We start from the raw sequence: 8,792 nt of genomic DNA on the forward strand, positions 1-8,792 counted from the left end.
TACTACTGAATAACCAGCATAACATCAAAGAGAGACTAAAGGCTCAATTTTCAATAATAAATTCCACGGCAAACATAATAAATAAAAATGTAAATGAGGTCAATATGCAATTTACAAAAATAGCCAGTCAAATCAACAGGCTTCAGTCAGAATTAATAAAAAACATTAACAAAGATAAAATGGCCATCCAATTTCAAATGTTAGTAACCCAAGTCACCATTTTATTGAGCGAATGTGAGAATATTCAAAAGTCTATAATTGAATTATTGATAGACTTGAACCATGGACGAATTAATCCAACTCTTATCACTCCAACACAGTGGAACAAGGAATTGGTACTGATTAAAGAAAAACTTCCATAAAAACTTCAAATACCTGGACAGCAAGATAACAACCAACTACGCGATGTATACAATCTTATGAGAGCAAATGGACTCATAATCGACAACAAGCTGGTAATTAAAGCAGAAATACCACTTATGCACAGCGAATCGTCAGAAATATACAAACTGATAGCGATCCCATTTGAGTACAAAGGAAAAATCATAAAGATAAAACAAAAAATTAATTTCTTAGTATACAACTTCGGGCTGCACTTGTATTTTTTAATTTCTCAAGCAGAACTGAATAAGTGTACTAGAGGTTTAAATAGCCATCTCATATGCAAAGGAAAAACACCGTGGAAATCTGCTTTGGATCAAACCTGTGAACTGTCACCACTTTTAAAAGGCAGCCAAGCAGATTGCCAGTATGAGGAAACAAAGAAAACTCCATTATGGGCAGAACTATACCAAGACAATAAGTGGATTTACAAAGTATTTAAAAATTCCACGTTACATTTAGACTGCGGTAACAGCAAAACCGAAATAATGGAAATTCCAGCCCAGGCACGAAGGTATAACCATATCAGGTTTACAAATATTTAAAATGCAGAGCACAATCAATACAGAACAGGATCCAATAGCCACAGCCATACACAACATTTCTGAGGACAACATAACTCCACTACAAATCAACAATATAAGCAGTAACAAGGAGTTAGACAAAATCAAAGGGGATATTGAAAAATTGGCCAAAAATGAACTGAAGATAAGCAACCTAAACTTAAAAAATCATAGCGGACATTTGTCTCTAATACTAATAATTTTACTTATTATTTGCCTTTTAATATTTTATGTCATATACAAATGCAAGTCAAAAGATAAAATCACTATAAATCTTTCACGTCCACAAACATAAAAATATAAAAACATGTACACACACAGTAAAATAGCAAAATACATACAGTCCACACACATCCATTTCAATAAAAACATATCTAGACCTAAACGATAATTTTCCCCTCGGCAATATGTTCAAATAAAAATTGAACATGCATATACACATGTGAACAAATATTAGTAATATAATCAGTAGATATTTTTGAGAAGTAATATTGACAAGTAAACTGATATTTCCAACAAACACATGTACATACATATATTTAGCAAACGATCACTTCGTTCACAACACATAAAAATAACAAATGTTTACATACATATACAAAAATACCTAAATCATTTTACTGTCTGACATTTATAGCCAAACACAAGATACGTTTCTTATCTTAGTTTTACAAACACAAGATACGTTTCTTATCTTAGTTTTAAAATGTTTGCCTACTTGTAAATGTTATAAAAATCAAGAGGCTAGCATTAATCAAATAATAAATGAATCCCTATCATACATGTAAACAATCACACATACACATATTAGTTTTAGGAACATATTTTTAAGATTTTCTTTATAAGCTATTGTAAATAACTTTAGAATTCAGAATTAAAAAATATTCTCAAACGACAACATTACTTTTATTTACCCCTCAACAACCGATGATTTGGTTGGTTACAATATCAGGTTTCGCGAGGCGACAAAACTGGAGAGATTGGGGAGATAGCTATTTATTTTATTACAAAGCTCATCGGTGTAGGAAACAATAGCATAGGCGTAGCAGCAATAGTGACTCCTGGTGGTAAAGGTAGCTATTGATATGTAGAAGTTAAGCAGAAGTTTGAATATGAGTTTTTTTTAAGTTATTGCAAAAAAACGTTGAGGATTTTTAATATCTTATCAGGTACCTTCGTACATGTTTCTAAGAATGAAGAATAAAACCTATTCAAACTTCGCTATACTTTAACATACAATAATTTACCCCATTTTGACACAACTATCATTTTTTGATTTCATTAAATTTTATAAAATGTTTCTTCCTCTACAGTTCGATTTACTTATTAGATGGTAAAGATGGCTTCGCATTATCTCCATCAGTAACTGTGACAAGGTGGCCACAGCGTGACTCGGAGCGTCTCTTCAATAGCTCTCTAGTGGAGATGGTGACAGCAGAGAAACCCAACTGTTTATAAATGTTACACTTCAAAAAGAATCAAAATATCTGCCATTGCGTCTACGGTTCAAATACCCACAGTATATGAATGAATCGAACGCACCTAATTGTCTGCCTAACGGATAGTATGCATAATTAAATCGAAAATATTGCACCAAACGAACTAGGTCTGAATATTGAAACAGTACACATATTCAAAATCGATGAGAAGGCTGTGATGATGGTAAAGGGTGAGTTGTTGAATACCATACGAAAACCACTTTAACCCATCTATATATTTGCATTACAGCTAAAGCTTTAAAAACAGCGAAAATTGCTGGCGCCAAGCAATTGGAAAAGGCAGTGAAGCATTCATCACACTGTACGGATGGTGCAAAGTTAGAAACTGCTGTTGTAACTGCTGCAACCGACACAACGGTCATCTCTACATCGCCGAGTAGCGGCTCGTCCGACTATCTATCGAAGACAGTATAATCATATCTTTTGCCAACAGAGGTTAGCGATGTGCTTGCACAGGAAAGATTTCAATTGAACCCAATTTAGAGAGTTTATTTATTATTAAAGTACTTACTTTTCTTTATATCAACAGTATTAATTTAAGTTGCAATTTCATGTACATATATAATAAAGGATGTGATACGATTGCTGTCGGAATTAGATTTGAAACCAATCAATACTCCTGCTATGGGTTGCAGAATTATTGCTTGAATAAATAGATTTAGAACAATAATAAGTCTGACTCAATTACTAGTCGTACATTTTTAAGTTCATCAATTACGACAGCAATCGGATTCCACGACAACTTTGAATATTCTTGATCTGAAAAAAAAAGAGTAAATCTAATCTGAATTTCTAATTAGCTTTAAGTTGTAGTTTAAATTGATTCCAATAATTGGAGTTTTTTCCAAAGCTTAAAATTATTTTCTGTTCGCTTGGAAAAGATTGCAATTGGAAAACGAAAACCAATTAAGCGAGTTTATTTATTATTAAAATACTTACTTTTCTTTATATGAACTGTATTAATTTAAGTTACAATTTCATGTGCATTTATAATAAGGGATGTCGTGATACGATTGCTGTTGGAATTACATTTGAAACCAATCAATACTTCTGCTAAGGGTTGCAGAATTATTGCTGGAATGATTAGATTTAGAACAATAATAAGTCTGACTCAATTACTAGTCCTACATTTTTAAATTAATATTTTACTTTATTACTTTCAAATTCAATTACGACAGCAATCACATTCCACGACACCTTTGAATATTCTTTATCTGAAAAAAAAAAAGATTAAATCTAATCTGAATTTCTAATTAGCTTTTAGTTGTATATTTAAATTGATTCAAATTATTGGAGTTTTTTCTAGAGCTTAAAATTATTTTCTGTTCGCTTGGAAAAGATTTCAATTGGAAAACGAAAACCAATCAAGCGAGTTTATTTATTATTAAAATACTTATTTTTCTTTATATGAACTGTATTAATTTAAGTTACAATTTCATGTGCATTTATAATAAGGGATGTCGTGATACGATTGCTGTCGGAATTAGATTTGAAACCAATCAATACTCCTGCTAAGGGTTGCAGAATTATTGCTTGAATGATTAGATTTAGAACAATAATAAGTCTGACTCAATTAATAGTCGTACATTTTTAAGTTCTTCAATTACGACAGCAATCGGATTCCACGACACCTTTGAATATTCTTGATCTGAATTTCTATAAGCTTTCAGTTGAAGATTATTCAAATAATTTGAGTTTTTTCTAAAGCGTAATATTATTTTTTTGCTCGCTTAGAAGAGATTTCAATTGGAAACAAAAACCAATTAAGCGGGTTTATTTATTATTAAAGTTCTTCTCTTTTATATGAACTGTATTAATATAAGTTCCAATTTCATGTACATATATAATAATATTGAAAATAATAAATATTGAAAATTAAATTTTTTTGGTTCATATTTTTTTTTTTTTTTTAGAGAGTTGATTGCATGGTGGAGGACCTTCTTATCGTTGAAAGTCTAAGTTCCAGGTTATTGTCCAATGCATAAGATGATTAATTTCTGGATTAACTCAAAGTATGTATGTAATTTTGGCTCCACTAGTACACAATGGTAATACCAACTGGCCAGAACCATGTGTAGCAGCTTGCGATCTGGTATTTATTCGGTTTTTTCTTGGCACCACGCCATGTTATATTAAATTTGTCTTATTTATTTCAATTTGACTTTAGATATCAATTATCCATTCAATTGTTGGTTTTTGTCCAATTTGGTTAATTATTTTTCATTATATTAGTATATAATAAGGGTATTTTCAATCCCGTTATTTGTTCTTTTTGTCTTTTTGCAATAATTTGCAGTTAGATGTATGCAATGATACTGCATAAAATGTAAATCGAGCATGCTTTTTCAGCATCAAGTATATACATATATATATCTATATATATATGTACACTCCGTTAAATTGTCCCGTTTATTTTCAAGAATTTTATTTTCATAAGTATGTATGTATATGAACGTTTTTTCAGTGGCCTGTTGCCAATTGTCTTTCGCGACCCGTTACGATCAATTATGTATGTATTTAAAGCGAATTGGCTTTCATGGCGCCACGCCAGTTATTAAATATGCAAAAGTTTTTGATTCCTGTTAGGAGCTCCAGAAACCACCCCAACTCCAGGTCAGGGAGGCAACGCATCTCCTAACTCCGCCAAAACGCCCGAGGGAAGCGCAGAAGCCAACCTTGTGGCCTATTTTAATTTTTCACTCAACGCAAAAAGCCCGAAAATTGACGTTGAGTAGAGGATGACCCGAACGACCGCTCGCGCGAAAAGACGGTTCATATTTTAATCATATGGCCGCTCCAGGTAAAGTAAATCTGCAGGTAAAATTCACGTTATATGGCGGTTATATAAACGATAAAATCGCAGTAAAATTGATTGTCAAATGACTCGAAAATGTAGAGTGAAATGACGGAAAAATGACCGCCATTTGACGAGCATTGTGACGTGTGTGAGCAGCACAGTACTATGCTCACATCCTATAGGTGCGAGCGGAATGCACGATCACATTAATAGGAACGAAACGGAAAATTTGGTCACAAAACCTAATCCGCCCATGCAAATGTGACTATGAATATAACCGCTGGGAAAAGTCACAATGACCGTAAAATGACGTGGAGCGTTTTTGCAGGGTAACTGGTCAACTTGGTCTTGTCGTGTCGTCCGACTGTCGCTATGTGTGCATGGTTTCATAATACTGTTTTCACACAGAAACTTAATTATCTCATTTGACCTTCTAATGAAATCGTAAACTTTTTGCTTTCACACAGAAGTAACTGCTCGATTAGTATGAAAGATGAAATGTCAAGCGAATAAAATGACAATGCTATATGACAGACAATAATGGCGGAACGATACAAGGTGGCAGCATGGTGACATACTTACAAAGATAAAAAAATTCCATGTACTTGTAAATTCGATGAACAAATGTCAAAATCGTACTGCACCGATAGTTGATGTATCAAATCAAATAAAAAAGGGTATAATCAGTTGTTCGATGCGGCCACCTTGTATCGTTCCGCCATGTAGACAATGACATTTTCTTTGAAAACTAAGAAACGGAAACGGAAGCGGAACGCTGCCAACAGAGTTGCATTGTGCTTTTGACTTCATTAGGCATTCGATTAGCTACTAATGAAATAAGCATTTCATTAGCAGGTGAAATGAGATCATTAAGTTTCTGTGTGAAAACAGTATAAGAGTGTTGCAAAAGAAAGATACCCCACTAAGAAAAGCCATCTCTTAAAGAAACTAGTAGCCATAGCCCTCTACGCGTTGGGATCATCGGCAGAGTATCGCACAATAGGGAACATGTTTGGAGTTGGAAAGTCCACTGTGTGTGAAATAGTACTTGAATTTTGTACTCAGACATGGAAACATTTGAGCCTTACGTATATGCCTAGTTTTCCCTTAACGAGGGAAAAAGTATCAGAACTAGTACAAGGATTCGAAGCTATAGGATTTCCTCAGTGCATGGGAGCAATAGGTGTGTTAAATATGGGTTACCATAGCTATGTATGTCAACGTTCTTGTTTTTAAAAATTTCAGATGATTGTCACATTGAGGTTCATCCACGTAGTGAAGATGCAACTGATTATTATAATTACAAGGGATGGTATTCGACTATCCTACTTGCTTTGGTCGATGCAAGGTGTGGTCCTTTATGATTATGTTGTTTATAAAGGAAGATATACAATTTTTTGTTTCAGATACCGGTTCATTTATATTAATGTTGGCAGTCAAGGGCGGTGCAATGATTCCCAAATCTTCGAGTCCTCAACATTGAAAACACAGTTGGAAAAATGTCCTTACCTGGATGAAATGCGCACACCGGTTTCCGGTGTTGATGCGCCGATTTTCATTATAGGAGACTCAGCTTTTCGTTTTAGCAAAATGTTGATGAAACCATATGCATTCTAAGTGTCTCAAAATGAAGACGAAAAAAATTTTAACTATTCTCTTTCCAAAGTGCGAAGAGTTGTTGAAAATGCCTTTGGTCACGTGAAGGCGCGTTTTCGACGAATTGGTAAGGGCATAGACAATCAAATACAAAATGCCAACATTATTATAAAGGCATGTTGTGTCCTACATAACTTTTTAAACGAAAGGAACGACAGTATTAACGATAAATGGATTTCCGCTTTGCAAATTGTAGGAAGAAATTGTCAATATTCACATCAAGAAATATCGGCAAACGAGCGTCAAAATAATGCAGAAATAATTCGAAAAAGTTTAGCTACCTTTTCAGTAAGTAAAAAGACTTTGAAATACTCTTGTTCAAGAAAAGGTACTTTGTTTATTCCAGCCTTATTTTTCGCATAAAAGTAAAAGTAATATTACTTAAAAACTAAAACATAATAAAATCATTTCACAAAAAATTAAATGCATATTCAAAATTAAATATTTAATAACTAAAAATTAGGGTGGCCCTAATTAATAATAATAGTACTCAGCAACTAAAAACAAACAAATTCATTTCGCTAAAAAAGAATCTCAACACAAATTAATTATTTACATTAAAAAAAAAATTATTTTATCTTTAGAATTATTTGTTTAAAAATTCAATTAATTCCTGAGTTAATTCCTTGTTATTTTGGACATACTTTGTTTTTCTTTCTTCATTTTCTAAAATTGCTTTAGTTCTTCGAAATTTTTATCGCTTTCCCTCAAATATTTACTACATTTTTCCATTTCTTTTTCAATTTTATCATTTTTTTCCAAAAATTTTAATTGATAATTTTTTTTTAGCTGAACGAGCAGCCGTTGATGTGGAAGGCGTGGGAGATTCACAATCCTTAAAAGGCATTGCTGACTCGTAGGTGCTTGTTTCTGGCGACTCAAGAGTGAAATCCAAGGTTTCGACATTTCCTGCAATTAAAAAACTTTTAGAATTCAATAAAATAACAAAATAAGGCAATGGACAATTTAACTCGTTTTGGCTTCTTATAATTTGGTTTTGATTGTTAAACAAAAAATAAGCAAAAAATTATTCACATAACATTAAAGTTATTTTATAAAATTAATTATATAATTTATATATTAATATAATTTAATTATAAATTATTTTTTAATAATTTATTAAAGAATTAAATTTAAATAAATAATTAATTATTCAAATTTAATTAATATTAAATAATTAGTAATTAATTTTATAGTTAAATTATAAATTAAATGATGTTGTTTTTATTTTTATTTCCGGCCTTTCAAATAAATACAACATATATGGTATAATCAATTGCATTTTTATTACTAATATATATGTGTGGCCTAGAGCTCGGAAATTCTTCTTGATATTATAAATTAAAGAAATAAAATTATAATTTATTTTAAAATTTAATTAGGGGTTAAATTGTATAAATCATTAATTTTATTATTTAGTACTCTTAAGCGTGATCTGCGGGGCGTTATTGGAGGGACGTAATAAATTAAATGGGGTTACACTGAAATGACAGCCTTTGGTCGGGAAAAAAATCCCGAGTGGCTCCGGTGAATGGAACCAGATGTCTTGGGAAGCCCCAAGCTAAATATCAAAATTATCAACGTCCAAATAGAAATCATTTGAGCCCTGTCTCCGTCCGTCCGTCTGTCCGTGTTCACGATAACTTTAGTAAACACGATAACTTGAGTAAACTTGTACTAAAATTCACTTAACAAATATAAAATATCTCACCATAAATGCTGTCCTGAACAAGCCCTTCAGGATTATAACTTTTGAAAGGTGCCAAAATCTGGTGCATTTGTGCATACAGTGGCCAACTTGAAGGTGCGCCGCCAGATGGTCCAATTTGTGCCTTCTCCTTCCTTTGTTAATAAATAAAATTATAAAAAAATCTTGCTAAGTATTAAGACTACCAA

The 8,792-nt window shown here is 32.3% G+C and overlaps 1 long non-coding RNA gene and 1 pseudogene across 1 annotated transcript; both read left to right on the plus strand.

Annotated features, from left to right (window-relative positions):
• The first annotated feature begins 1,853 nt into the window (after nucleotides 1-1,853).
• LOC137253039 (uncharacterized) lies at nucleotides 1,854-3,330 on the plus strand. Its single transcript, XR_010953696.1, has 3 exons — nucleotides 1,854-2,017; nucleotides 2,258-2,606; nucleotides 2,673-3,330. It is a non-coding gene; the product is annotated as an uncharacterized lncRNA (long non-coding RNA).
• A 2,987-nt stretch (nucleotides 3,331-6,317) lies between these two features.
• LOC137254239 (putative nuclease HARBI1) lies at nucleotides 6,318-7,513 on the plus strand (annotated as a pseudogene).
• Nucleotides 7,514-8,792: the final 1,279 nt, after the last annotated feature.

Source organism: Eurosta solidaginis, chromosome 5 (assembly GCF_040869045.1).
Source record: "Eurosta solidaginis isolate ZX-2024a chromosome 5, ASM4086904v1, whole genome shotgun sequence".
NCBI lineage: Eukaryota > Metazoa > Arthropoda > Insecta > Diptera > Tephritidae > Eurosta > Eurosta solidaginis.